The sequence below is a fragment of the Polistes dominula genome, unplaced genomic scaffold, assembly GCF_049000335.1.
Source record: "Polistes dominula isolate Pdom_NZ unplaced genomic scaffold, Pdom_raw_medaka contig_49, whole genome shotgun sequence".
Classification (NCBI taxonomy): domain Eukaryota; kingdom Metazoa; phylum Arthropoda; class Insecta; order Hymenoptera; family Vespidae; genus Polistes; species Polistes dominula.
Window position 1 is genome coordinate 1,449,266 of NW_028300914.1, and position 15,741 is coordinate 1,465,006.

At 32.8% G+C, this 15,741-nt stretch overlaps 1 long non-coding RNA gene across 2 annotated transcripts in view; it reads right to left on the bottom strand.

Moving 5' to 3' along the window:
• Nucleotides 1–15,741, bottom strand: part of LOC149033295 (uncharacterized) — a 101,806-nt gene that overhangs the window by 47,588 nt on the left and 38,477 nt on the right. For both annotated transcript variants that reach the window (XR_016175748.1, XR_016175749.1), the window contains one exon: nucleotides 14,565–14,646. This is a non-coding gene — a long non-coding RNA (uncharacterized LOC149033295). The remainder of the gene's footprint in view (nucleotides 1–14,564; nucleotides 14,647–15,741) is intronic.

A 15,741-nucleotide genomic window follows, 5' to 3' on the forward strand; every position in this document is an offset into this window, starting at 1 on the left:
TAATAAAAGTAAACAAATTTAAGGTTTATTATTATTTATTTTTTTTTTTATAAAGAAATAGTCTATGTTCTTAAAATCTGTACGGGAAATTGTATCAAATTTTGTATTTTATTTCTCAATTTATTACAACCTTCAAAAATCCATCCCTACGAGTCATCATTCCTTGAGATAATAATCAAACCCTTAGGCGAGTTATCGAAGACCCAACAAAAAAAAAAAAAACGAATAAAAAAAGAAAAATAAGAGGAACGTAAGAAGATAGAAAAAAAAAAAAAATAAAAATCCAACATTTGATCGTGTGTTGCAAAAAAAAAAGAATCATAAAAAGAGATAGAAATAGAATACGAAGAAAATGGTTGCGAGTAAAAGAATGATAGATTCTTTTTTACGTAGGTTTAATGTTACTATAACAAAGTACGTTTACTTTCGCATTCTACAATAATGAAAAATAGAAGGATATATATATATATATATATATATATATATATATATATATAGAGAGAGAGAGAGAGAGAGAGAGAGAGATAGAGAGTGAGTGAGATAGAAACTGGGACGTTGTTTCATAGGGCCTTCATAGGGCCTGTAATATTGCTCGAGGGTAATTCCGGACGCATATACGAGCAGGAAGATAATTAAGGTTCGGGACAAGCTGTACGGCTTTTGTGTTCCTAGTATGTTCTCGTTCATGGCTTGTGTCGTATTTCGATATGCCGAACAACAGAAAATCAGAGACAGAGACAGAGAGACAGAGACAGAGAGAGACAGAGAGAGAGAGAGAGGAAGGTACATGAAGGTACTGTAAAAAAAAAAAAAAATATGGAAAATAAACGATGGAATATAGAGAAAGATTGGAATCAAAATGAGAAGAAAAATAATAAAAAGGGCCCTAAAAAAAAAGAATTGTTGTATGTATGTATATGTATAGAGGTTTGTCGATGATTGTGGTGGGATACACGAATATCTTAGTTTCAAGGGATAGCCATGAAGAGGGACACGACAATATTTCTACAAAGATAGAGTTAGATAGTTACAGACAAGGATAGTTTAAGAGAGAGAGAGATAGTGAGAGGGAGAGAGAGAGAGAGAGAGAGAAGAGCATAATAACGACGTGAAACTTTGTCATTGCTCCTGATTGCTTTCGCTAATGCGTTATTCAATATCCATCGCGACGTGTTCAAAACTTAGTTAAAGGTTTGTCTTCGCGGCAACGATGCAACGAAGAAAACCCCATCCCTTCAAACCCCCAAACCAGCTCTCCTTATGGTGAGTTTTCGTAAAGGCATTTAAAAACCTATTTTTTTTTTTTTTTTATTGTATAATAACATATTTTAAGAATTAATTATATTTAATATTTATATTTATAATAATATTTTATATAAAAATAATAAACTATCTTTGTCTCTTTTTATTTCTATTTCTATTTTTACAATCATTTTTTTCTTCTATTTTATTTTAATTTTTTCACCACACCAAAATTAGATTACCATTAGAAGATATGAAGTTTGTTAGATATTTAATCTAAATATCAGTATCTATATGTTCATGTGTGTATGTGTTTTCGTATATGTTATCCTTGTACCTGTATGAGTAAGAGAAAGAGAGAGATAGATATAACGTTCTCTCTGACAATAAGCAAATCTCATATACAAATAGAGAAATTTGAGATACGTTTTGAATACGTATGATTGAAATTTGAAACGACGAACTATTACGTCATTATGGTAATAAATTAAAAGAGAGAGAGAGAGAGAGAGAGAGAGAGAGAGAGAGAAATAAAAAAAAAAGAATAAGAAAAAGGAAGAAGAGGAGTAAGGGAGGGAGAATAACGGAGGGTTTCGTCGACGACGGTTTATTATATTTTAGACGTGTCTCTTCTGGAAAAAAGAAGGGTGAGGGTAGCTAGACGTTTCTCTTAACGGAGAAAAACCACCCCCTTACCACCACCACACAACTATCCCCACCGTAACACCACTACCCCTCACCTCTTTACTATCCTTCCTTCCTTCTTTCTGTCTTTCCTTTTGTCGGAAGAGAAATGCAGAAGAAGAAGAAGAAGATGAAGAAGAAACAAATAGACAAAAAAAAAAAAGAGAAAGTAGAGATAGGAGATAGAAAGAGAAAGATGGCGAGGATGAGAGAGAAAAGTAACATTTTTCAGTCTGGCATCCATGAATCTGAAATTGAGTGGATCAGCCATCTGCGCCACTGTGTTCTCCTCCTGTTCTCTTACCGGATACCTTCCCCACCCCCACCTCCCCCTCCCCGTTTCTACGTGTGTATTTACTTACACGTGTTACGAATACTACTACTACTACTACTACTACTCTTACTACTGTGATATCGAGAGGTTAACACACCTACAAACATATATATAAGAATATAGAAATATATATAATATAATACATGTTATATATACATATATACATATATGTACATATTTGTGTGTATGTGTATATATATACATGTTACGATCAATGTATATATATTAGATATTGTATAGATTGTTCAAGCATATAAATACATCGTTCGTAATATAATACACGAACACACAGTGTTCCCTTATGTGTGTCATCTACATCAGTCACTCTTTTATCCAAGCCTATTTTCTATCCCTCCTCCCACCCTTACTTCATCTCACCACACCTAACTCTAACTCTCTCTCTCTCTCTTTCGTACACTTTCAAAAAAAACTTCGTATCTTTCTTTTCATTTTTTTATTTGATTTTATTTTATTTTGTATTCTTACCATAGTATCTTATTTCGTCTACGAAGTTTTTTTTCCTCGTGTAAGTGTGTACGCAACACATCCCTCCCTCCACCCTTTATTCTACCACCAGTTCATCACTTTACCAAAGTTACGATGAAAATGTTTTCAAAGAAGTGTAATAATCATTTTCTTATATACTTTATATTACATTATATAATCTACACTTTTCTTAATTCTTTTAATAAGATCTTACACGAAATACGCGAACAAATTCAAATTTTAATCTGTTCGTAATATATTTTTTTGTTGTTTTTGTTTTACAATAAGTACGAATCTAATCGATTCAACCAACACGAATGTTAATTCAAACTTTATCTTAACGCAAAAAGAGAAAAAGAAAGATAGAGTGAGTGAGAGTGAAAGAGAGAGAAAGAGAGAGGTAGACAGTAAGAAGATTTTCGAATTCGATTAGATTTCGGCCAAAGTTCACCCTCTCTTTAAACAGTTTTCATTTTATAAGCTCTTCTTGTTCGTTCTTACTTCTTCAGACTCATTCTTTCTCTCTCTCTCTCTCTCTCTTTCTTGATACATTGCACGCTCGATAAAACTTGTTTCTCAGAGCGTATTCTTAGAACGCTTTAAAACTTCCGCACACTTATCGGTTCTATTCCGATATGAACATGGGGGGATTGCATGGTAAACTTCGTACGAGTCATAAGTTACGTTACGAGATATCGACTATTGAAATAAAAAAAAAGGGAGCTGAAGGCGGTGAGGGGGTAGTTTTTCTCAAGGCAACGTGAGTTTTTCAAACAAAACAAAACAAAAATAAAAAGAAAAATGCGGATTTTCATTCGCATGCGAATTCGATCTTTCACAGTCAGTGATAAGAGAAAGAGAGAGAGAGAGAAAGAGAGAGTGAGAATGTAAAAAAAAAAAAAAATGGTGTGTATAAAGCCTTACTGTATTTCAAATGTATTTCAGTAACACAGTATTGACAGGAAGATAAGTATTCCTGTTTGGTGTTCCCTTTTTCATACTAGGATCTTTTCTTGAATCCTCAAACAAACCTACATACGTACACACACACACACGTATATATATATATATATATATGTACACTCGTACACATAGAAATAATAAGTATATAGAATAGATACTGGTCGGATTCTGAAATCCACAGGGTTCGGGGTGGTGAAATGGTTGGGGGGTTGTGGTACATGGGTAGGAAGGGAACACGAGATAAAGTAATTGCGGTACAAAGTATGAAATATGCAGTAGCCTAGAGCTCTTTTTTTTTCTCTCGTTGATGGTGTCGACAGGAGTTCGTTTTGGAGTGGCGTTGATGGCGAACGAACAAGGGTGTAAAAGAAAATTCGTCGAAAGAGAAGAAAGAGAAAAGAGGGTGCTGCGTTGCTCTGATGCTGGTGGTACTCTTGGTGATGGTGTTGGTGTTGGTGTTAGTACTGGTACTCTTGTTGGTTCCCTTCAAATCGAAAAAGATGAAACACGATAGCAACGATGACGACGACGACGACGACGACGACCAACACCCACAACCACCACCATCACCATCACCGCGAATTATAAGTTTTAATTACTCGAAGACGAGCTTGGATGGATTACCTCGTAGTTCTTTTCTCAAACTCCCTCTCTTAACGTGTTTTGGATGACGAGAGGAGTACCTTTCACCACCATCTTCTTTTTTTTTTTTTTTTTTACTTTTCTTTTTCTTTTTCGTCTTTTACTTCTTCTTCTTCTTCTTCTTCTTCTTCATTCTTTTTTTTTTTTTGTCTTACTTTCTTCTTCTCCCTTTTCACCCTCTCACACTATTTCTTTCTCTTTCTTTCTTTCTTTCTACTTTTTAATTTTATTTTTATTTATTCTATTTTACTCTTCGAATAGCACGAAATTCCTGAGATAAATGTTTTCATCAAAAAAAATTTTCTTTTTTTTTTTGTGGAACGAGGAACGATAAAAACTGATCGGTTTCGCGATCTCGTAACTTTGTGACAATTTATCATCGAAGAAAGTGGCCTCTCTCCGATTTCACGTAATTGAAGGACCGACATTGGAGAAAGGGGCGTTTTCCTATGGCTCCCTCCCACCCTCCCTTCCACCCTTCCTTCCTTCCTTCCTTCTTCTCGGTAATTGGCCTTTCGTAAAATTGATTACGAAATGTGCGGCTAAGCGTTTTTCAAGTCTTCTCTCTCTCTCTCACTCTCTCACTCTCTCTGTCTTTTACTACCTTTTATAGAAATTACTCTCACTTTAATAACCATCCTCAAAGGTGTTACCATTTTTTTTCTATGTCTTATTATTCCTCTTATATTTTATTCTTTCTTTCAAATCAATATGCTTCCTAGATTCGTTTTATTGAACTTCTTCTTATTGATATACTTTGATAAAGGATCTTATATACTATTCTCACCCCCTCCTTCCTCCCTCCCACCCCAAACCTCTTACCTATCTTTCGTTCACTCTTCACCTGATGTTTCTGCATCATTCTTTATACCCCATGTCACGTTGACTCGTCTAACGAAGTTGCAAAGCAATATTGTTACGTGATTTTCTTCCTTCCAACCCTACCTTACCCTAACTTACCCTACTGTCAACGACAATTTCGTCAAAATTTCTCTACTTCGTAATACTTTGAGCAATAACTTTTGTGTGTGTGTGTGTGTGTGTGTGTTCAGTTAAAAAAACAATTACAGGGGAGTATTATTATCATTTTTTTTTTTAACAATATTAAAATGATTTTTTGAAGATGGGAGATAATTTCGTTTTATCTTGCGGTCGGTGAGAAGAATCACTGACAATGAAATAAAATAAAATGAAATGAAATGAAATGAAATGAAATGAAATGAAATGAAATCGAAGCGAGTCGACTTTAAAATTCTTCCATTAACACGCCGGCTTACACTTTAATTAGTTCACTTTGAAAGAAAGAGAGAGAGAGAGAGAGAGAAAGAGAGAAAGAGTATGATTGTTCGCAGAGAGAAAGAGAGAGTACGATAATGAATTTATCCGATGTCAGACGAATGAAAGTTTTCCGTAGTATCTTCGTTTATCGTTCTGGAAATTTCTCCAAGAGACTTTCTACAATTTCGCGAGTAAGATGAGAAAAGATCAAATTTACAGATAACATAATAATAATAACGAAAAATATTACCTATATCAAAAATATTTTTCTAATACAAAACTATCGAATACTTTATATATGTTATTACTAAACAAATATGTTAAGTAAAATAATATGTTGATTACACGAATTATTTTACTTGGTCAATCAATTTGCGTAAACCCTTTTGCCCCTATGGGCGACTATAGTCGCTTTCCATAAAATGCTATTCACATACTACGGGCCGCCTATAGTCGCTATGCATAAAATGCCTCGCATTGTACATTGTACAATTTATATGACGAACGATTACAGTTACTTCAAATTGAGTTGAATAAAAAGTTAATATGTTTAAATGTTATAAATATTTTATTTTTTTGTGGAGTTTTTTTTTCTTCAATAAACATCGTCAAATCAACTCGAGTTGCTGTGAAGCATAAACGCGGCCATTGTCAATTTTACTCGAGCACCGTGCACACTTTTGACGCTGCGACACGTTCAGCGCAAATACCACGGCGGAGAAGAAGTAGCCCGTAGCGAAAGGGTTACAAAAAAAAGGAAAGTTTATAATAAATTTTATATATATGTATATATTGCAAATTTGACTAGCAATTAATTTAGTGAAAAAAAAAAAACAATAATAAAAACAACAAATAACAAAATATCTAATCGTGCACGCATCAATTTCCAATCGATAGGCAGAACGACGACAAGTGTCAACAAAACGAATTGTATAAAAAAAAAAACAAATGAAAAAATATACATACATAAACGTATATGTGCGCATGTGTATACCTATACGTGTACCTATATGCATGAGAGAGATAGAGATAGAGAGAGAAATAAAAGGGAAAGGGGAAAAAATGGCAATATGCGTACACACTAAAGTCAACGTGCCCATGGATGAACGCCATCGGCCATGCGATGCATATTTGTACTACATATATAGATACATAGAAAGAGAAAGAGAGAGAGAGAGAGAGAGAGAGAGAAATAGTGATAGTGATAAAGAGAAAAAGGGGTTAGGGGGTTGGGGGTGGATGTGGGAAGGTGGACAAGAGAAAAAGCACGCGGAACGCATAGCCACGCGCGCTGTGTGTTTACTTAACGCAAACAATGCATGAAAAACAATGAAATGGATATCAAGCAACACGAGAGAATGAGAGAGAGAGAGAGAGTGAGAGAGAGATTTTGATAAAGGGGGGTAAGGGTAGGGAGTAGATAGGGTTGGGAGTGTGAGATACAAGAGACGAGCAAGGAAATTCGTTGAAACAAATCGCATCGATGAATTCAACATCTGTTTGTCCAACGTATGTATATACGATGTATGCATTTGTTATTTAAAATAATAATAATAATAAAAGAAAATATATATATAATAATAAGAATAAAAGAAAAACTATATAAAACTAACACGCGTTGCTGTGACTCACAATCAGTCCGATGCACACGTCTTTAAGTCAACGAATTACCTTATACAACAAATAATTCGCAATAAAATAATATTGCGATTATAAATTGAGATTATAAACTATCTTATCTTTCAAGTTGGATGAAATTGCACACAGTGTGTAAAATTTGATTAAAATCGATTCAGTAGTTTAGGAGTCCATTGCGGACAAACAACGTGACACCTAATTTATATACATTAGAAGAAAGATATAATACAATAAGAAGTTGTATTTACGTGTAATTATATTGTTTAGTATTATTTAAAAATAAAATTAATTTTAATCAAATTCGTATTGAATTTTTTTATAATAAACTTTCCTGAGATTTAATGGAAGTTGTTTTTTTTTTATATATATATTATTTATATTATATTACAAAAGAGGGGATATTTTTATATTATTATTCGATGTATAAATGTTTGTTTTAAAAAATATTTATTAAAAAGGGGAGAATGGTGATGTCAATTTTGAAATGTCATTCGACGAAAATAACATAATGAAATATTAATGACGAACCATCGTCTAAATCGATGAAATGAAATTGGAAAGGATTGAGCAAAAGAAAGAGAGAAAGAGAAAGAGAGAAAGAGAGAAGGAAAGTAGAAATCAAAAAAAAAAAAAAAAAACCCAGAGTGTGACATAATTTCAGCAACGTTTCGTAATTTCCGCTGGCCTGGCCTGACTGGCTGGTTGGTTGGTTGGTTGGTTGGTTTGTTGACTGGCAACCCTTCTCTTCGTGAATTCGTTCTCGGTATTTGAATTTTTGTGATCTAATTTTTTCTGTTTTCCATTTTTTTTTCTTTGCTTTTTTTTTTTATTCGTATCGCTAGAGAGATGTTTACAAAGCGTTTGAGTAAAGTAATAATATGAAATGGAATAAAAACAGTACTTTCCTTCCCTTTTTCCTCTTCCCCACATCTCCTCATCTTCTACCAAAAAAAAAAATAATAAATAATTTCTTATAGGATTATAAACAAAATGATAAGCTTAAAAATAACAAAAAAAAAAAAAAAAAAATAAGTAACTTTCATTTGCATTTTTATCTTAAATTAATTTCCCAATCCGATAGTGGGTGGGTGGTAGTGTGGGAGGATAAGACGAGTGTAGGACGAAGATAAAATAATAAAAAAAAAAATCTAAAAAAAAGAAGACAGACAGACAGACAGACAGAAAGAGAAAAGAGAATTCACTTCGTAACAAAAAAAAAAAAAAAAAAAAAGATTGGATTCTAACGAATCTTGACGAGTAGCAATTATATTACCTGTATACGTATTAAGAGAATTGTCGAGTATTGGATGTGTTCAACCACGCAGGTGTCGATAGTGCGATATACGAAACGATAGAAGGTAGACGACGAGGTTGAAGCCGCGGTGTAATAGCCACGCTAGTTCGAAGTGTGCTCGATGAGAAGCATCCTTGCATGTGCATTGCTTCTCTCTCTCTCTCTCTCTCTCTCTCTCTCTCTCTCTCATTCGTATGCACCGTGCAAAACAGGTAGAGTAGAGTGCGTGAGCCTAGGTGCTTGTGCATCGATATCGGTCCACTACCGATCTACCAACTGCCCTTTCCCTTTCCCTTTGCTCACCCTAACCCCCTGAATCACCTATCACCCGTTCATCCCTCTCTGAACTCTCGAACCCAACTTCCTCTATGCGTTAGCAGTGTTTCATATATGTGTATATTCCTATATATACATGCGTGTGAGTGTACAAGAGTGTATGTAAATTTAGATGCGCATATGCGAGAGAGTGAACTAAAGAGAAAGATAGAGAGAGAGAGAGAGAGAGAGAGATTGTATGAGGGTGGGAAGGGGGGAACGTATGTATATGCAACAAGCATAAGTGCAAGAGAGATGATGATAGGACTTGCATGTGGGTACCTCATCGAGCCACAGGAAGACCGCGTATGCAACGCTAATAACGCGCTCGTGGTTCTATACAAGTGCGTGTGTATGTGTATATAAACTTGTATGTGTCTTATGTGTGTCTTGTTTTCACTAAAACGCCCCCCTCACCCCACCCATTTTTTATAATAGTTCGATCTAAGCGTTTAGGAATATAAAATAAAATAATAATAAAAAAAAAAGAAATAAAAATACAAAGAAAAATGTGATATAAAAATAAAAATAGATGAAAAAACTTCCAAAAAAAGAAAATGGGACAAGGGGGAGGGGCTGGAGTAAATAACAAAAAAAAAAGTAAAGAAAAAATGGTAGAAAACAAAATTACTGGGAGAGTGTTTTACGTTATTAGAGGGGGGAAAGCTAATGGCATGGGGGGGAGGTGGAAGGAAGGGAAAATCTTTTATTCCCTGCTTTAAAAAAAAAAAATTAATTTTCACAAATAGCAATGATAATCATAGTAGTTTAGTAATTGTAGTAAACTGCAATATTGTGATTTTTTTTAATCAGAGTAGAGAAGGAAAAGGGGTTGAAAAATACAAATACAAAAAATACTGACTCGTACTTTATATTATGTATTATAATTATTTAGAGTAGGGGGATAGAAAGATAAAACGAAAGAAATCTCATCTGTGTTTTATCGTTTCTACGTTCACTATGGAAAGCAGAAACGTGTGACGAATCGATCAACGTTCCCTCTCCTCCTCCTATCCACCTCTTTCTCTTTCTCTTTCTCTTTCTCTATCTCATTCATATATATATATATATTTCTTCTGTGCGCGTTTTTGTCATTGAACTCCTTCTACATAGCTGGACCGATTTTAATGAAATTTTGTGTGTGTCTTCAGGTGAATTCGATAATGGTTTAGACGTACACAATTCGGTCCAATTTAAATTGTTTATTTAATTAATTTTTTATTTATAAATTGTTATGCGTAAAGTTTATAGGTTGAAGTTAGTCGATATTCGAGTTATAGAGAATATTCGTGTCGATAATCAAAATTATTCGATTTCAGTTTGTCCCGACAGTTGGTGCTACAATATTTTGTAACTTTGTGTTATTATTGTGCTACAAAAAATCGTGTCCTAGCTAATTGAAATATTACATTAAGATCTAATTAATGTTTGAAGAGTTTTGAAGTATGTAATGACGTTAGATATTGTTATAACTTTGTAATACAAATTTTCATCAAAACGGTACAGATTGTTACAGCTTATTTCAAAAAGTTTGAAATTTTCGAATTAAAGACGTGTGTATCGGACTGATTGTGAGCCACAGCAACGCGTAATGGGGCACCCCTAGTATATATATACATATTCGATAATTAGAAATAATTAAATAATAAAAAATAGTAAAGTACATAAATTACTGATAAAGTCAATAAAAGAGGTTTAGGTATGTATATATATATACACATATCCTGATAATACCACACTCTAAAACCAGGCTTTTGTACTTCATAGAAACGTTTACACGTTTAGCCTCGATAGAATGACGCTGATCCTAGCTAGAATTTAAGCAATGAATGTGTTGTGTATGTGTGTATATATGTGGGTATATGTGCGTTCGGCTAACAACGATTAACGTAATGTTTTGGGCCATTAATCGTTGGCATTAATATCTCCACAAGCCGACCATCCACCATCGCATCTCTATATCTACTTCTCTCTCTCTCTCTCTCTCTCACTCTCTCTTTCTATCTATCTATCTATCTATCTGTCCATATATGTAAATAGTACATAGATGTATATATATGACGTGCAGATACCTATGAATACGTTGAAAGTCACCAACGATTATTGTTCAACGTATTTTCATTAATCTACAGATATATTTGTTTATACATTGATTTTATTCCTATTATTATAAATCTATATTATTGTATAATAATAAAATATTCAATTAATACAATTAACACACACACACACACACACACATTATTTGTAATTTGATATTTTTTCTTTGTTTTATTTCTTCTTTTTCTTCTTTTTCTTCTTTTTCTTCTTTTTCTCATTTTTAATAATAATGATTATTATTATTATTATTAACTTGTTTTATCACTCCATTTTATTGGAATTTTTTTGGACGATGTTATTATAATTAAATTAAATACAAAAAAAAAAACAACAACAACAACAAAATATCGAGATATCACATGTTCCAAATCCCACGATACGACTCGTTAGTTAAATTAATATCATTAACACGCGAGTTATAATTAAAAAGTAAAAAAAAAAAAAAAGGATGTAAGAGGGGTGGTTGTGTTGTTAACAAACAATTGGAACATTCGTGTGTATATTCTATATAATCTAACAAGAAAAAAAAAAAGAAAAGTTAGAAAAATATATCATTTGTTCGTGTTACACTGTATAACGTCGAACGTGATAAGATTAGATATGTTATACGATTAGATGTAAGTACATACAGGAGATTATACAGGGTTTTATCAAGTCAGATTATAAATTTATAATATTATAATATTATATATGTTATAGTTTTATTTTTTATAATATATATATAGTATTATAGTATTATAATATTATAATAACTATACCATACGTGCACAAGTTACTCGACAATAAATTTTTCCATGTATTGTATATTCGCATTTATTAAAAAAAATTTAGAAAAGGGGTTGAATGAAGAAGGGATTATTCAAAAGCAACGAACGAAATGAAACAAAAATGTCTCAGCTTAATATTACTTTTAATCGTTAGTTTAATTCATAAACTTTATTTCTATCAATCCCAAAAATATCTCGCATTGAAATCAGAAAATTTATTTCCTTTATTAGATATATCCTCCATCGATATATCACACTAATTAGGAGTCCCTTTCTCCCTTTTCCTGTCCTCTACTACTATTCATTATTATTAGATTAACCACACGATTTCCAATATTAAATTATGTTCATGCATAAACCATAAAATAGAAAGAGAGATGAAAATCGACTAAAATCGAGAGGATTTCAGAATAAATCGCGGCCGATGAATTTATACGATAAATCGAAATAAAGTCGAGTTGAGTACAGAAGGGGATGGAATAGGACTGGAGAGGGGAAGGAAGGGTGAAAGAGGGGGTGGTGGTGGTGGTAGTAGATGATGAGTCGATCTTATCCACGAGAATCGAAACTAACTTTGTCTCTCTTTGATTTATGACACGAATCAGGAATATATATTTTCTATGGTGTTGTTGTTCTCTACGTACTCGGGGGATGAGGGGTGGGGTGAAAGAAGGGTGTGAGGAGGGGGCTGGAAATTTATTATCAAGTGTATTACTCATCGTGTCGAAATATCATTTTTTGTCTACTTCAATCGTACATTTAATAAAAATAAAAAAATATCTTCGATAAATAATGTTAATAATATAAACAACAAATGTATTGATTATCAATTAATAAATTAATTTTATTAAAAACTGAGTTAATACTATTAATATATCAACGATAATATAAATAATAAAGTATTACTTTTCTACAAAACACTTGTCACAACTAAAAAAGGGTTCAATACACCCCCTCAAAGGGTTAAAAATATATATTAATTTATTCCCTATTGTTATTATAATTATTTATCACGATTTTGAAACAACTATGACAATAATTTTATCGATTTTGAGTGTACGATGTTAAAAAAAAGATTAAAGATTATTCAGATAAGGGAATGAGTGGGAATGGTAATGGGGTGTGTGTGGGGGGTGGGGATATAAGAGGACGAGAAAAAAAGAAAAAATTAAAGGAAGAAGAAAATTGTGAGCGTAAGAAAGAAAAGAGGATTAATAGCCGGACAAATTCGCGCCTGTTGTTAATAAGCGAAACTGGCACGAATTGAAAAAGTTTTTTCCGGCGGAAGGTTCGCGTGTAACGTCGCGATAAATCGTAAGGAAGACGTTGATGGCGGACAACCTGGCTTGGATATTGCGCGTTTAACCTTAAGGGACGTATATCTACAGGGGTGGATCCGAAATTTCTATTTTAAAGTTTCCTTTGTTTACTTTTAACGATTTCATTTAGTTAAACCTTTTTATATCGTAATAAAGTGTAATAACATTTGCTAACTAATTTATATAATAATAATAATAATTATTATTATTATTATTTATATGTATACTTAAGAGAAGAAATAAATATAATTAATTTATATAATTTTTTATAATTTTATATAAAATATTTTCTTATTTACTATTTGTTTCTTTTTGTTTTGTTTTTTTTTTTTATATTTTGATTGCAAACAAATATAAAATTGACTATTTTATTTTAATTTTTGGTATTATATTTATATTATATTATTGTACGAATATTTAATAATAATTATAAATAATTTATATATATATATATTATAAGTAATGAATTAATTTTGTTTATATAGGATTATTATTTTTTTTTTTTTGGAACGTATAACTTTAATAATGTTAAGTAAAAAAGGGGGGAATATATATTTCTCTAAGGGAATAAATTAATTACACTAACGTTATATTAAACAACCATTTACATAGAAAGACCATAAATACTAAAAGTGAAGAGAGTAAGCGCTCTCGTACGATTAATGTTTTGTAGTTATAGTATTCGCTACTAGTTTGATCCAACACACCCAGTATAACCAATATCCGCACCTTGCACGGGAAATTATACCGTAGGGATGAATACGAATCTAGGCTAGACCGTATCGTTCGTGAAACGTTAGACCACGAGGATATTAATGAAATACGAAATGCCGAATGAATCCTATTTCTATTTCATTAAATATTACAATCTAAATAATGTTATAGAAATATAATTAACCGATCCCTTACAATAATTACAATTTATTCTAAATTTTTACAAGCCCAATAAAATCATTTTTGATTTTTTCAAATTATTATATTAGGTCGAGTCATAAGTAACTTACGATGCAGTTACGTAGAATCTATTTTTCGTATTTACCTATTATAAGTCATCGAAACAAACGGATTTTCGATATCACTGTATAGATGAGGATTTTGTTTAGTCTTCTGTTAACTTTTTTATACAGTCAATGTTACATTTAACCGTTTTTTCTTAACCCACTGAAATGGGATAGTAAAAAGTGCATATTCGACGTGACAGACTAACTGAAAAAATATGCAGCGTTATACAGTGCAGGACTGATAACTGATGATAGGGCAGTTCAGAAATTGGTTTGTCAAATTTCGTTTCTGGAGATACGATCTTAAAAGATGAACCGAGTGCAAGGACGTATTTCCGACTTTGATGAACCTTTTAAAGGTAATGTAACTTATCAGTGCATTTGTCTCATAAAAAACGGAAATTATTTATGACTCGACCTAATATACTTCTTGTCTTTGTTTTCTTTATTTTTTATTTTTTATTTTTTTTTTATTTATTTTAATTCGAAAATGTTACTCACTTATTTTTTGTTTCCTTCATTCCTTTTCGTTTTCTTCGTCGATTATGAGACTGTAGTAGAACTTAGGGTCGCCAAAGGTTTCCTGGAAAACGAGGGAAGAAACGAGAATCTTAGTTATGTATATATATACATTCATTCGTAGTAGTAATAATAATAATAGTAGTGGTAGTAGTAGTAGGTACGTATAGGGTACACCTGACTATATATTTCTGTAATAATATACTCTCTCGTGGGAGATTTAAGAAAAGAATAAGAATTCTCGCCCGTACAAGAAGAAGAAGAAGATGAAGAAGAGGAAGAGGAAAAAAAGGAAGAGGAGTACATATACCAAGGACAACGACAACGACAACGACAACGACGACTATGACTATGACGAGAACATCCTATTGGTTTTTATAGTGCGACCTTACGTATCTTTTTTTTTTTATACATTTAGTAATATTTCTTTGCGGTGAATGATGAAAGTTATTGTTTTTTTTTTCCAATTGCTACTTTTATCTTTTATTTTCTTTTTATTTTTGTGTATGTATGATATGCTTCTACGTATATATATATATATATATAGTTATATTTAGTTAAATTTTGAAATCTTTATATTGGTATATGAGCAACAGTGACGAGTACTCGACAGTTTCGAACCACCTATAATGATTGATATCTATCTTCCGGCTATAATATTCTATCCTTCTCTCTCACTTTTACTACTACTACTACTACTACACACACACACTCTCTCTTTCTCACTCTCCCACACACATATACACTCTTTGTCTCTCTCACTCACTCTCATTGTTCCGATTATATCGCTTTTCCTCATTCTACCCCCTTCCTTCCTTCCTTCCTTCCTTCCTGCCGATCCACTTCATCTTCCTCGAGGCTTCATCCCTCTAACCCTCTAACCCCTCTAACTCCCTCTCTTCTCCTCTTCAACCCTCTAAACGTACGCGGTGTTTCGTTCAAGGCGGTCCCCGTCCGCTACCGCATCCGGTCGATACGGCTATTATGAAAATTGAAAATAAAGGCACTCTCGCGACCACTTCCAACATAAAGCTCAAGTTTCTCTATTTTCATATTCAACCTAAACCACCACCACCACCACCACCACCCTCCCCTCCCCCTAGCCCTCTATATACCCTCTCCTAGTCTCTCCTTCCTTTCACCCTTTTCGATGATACAT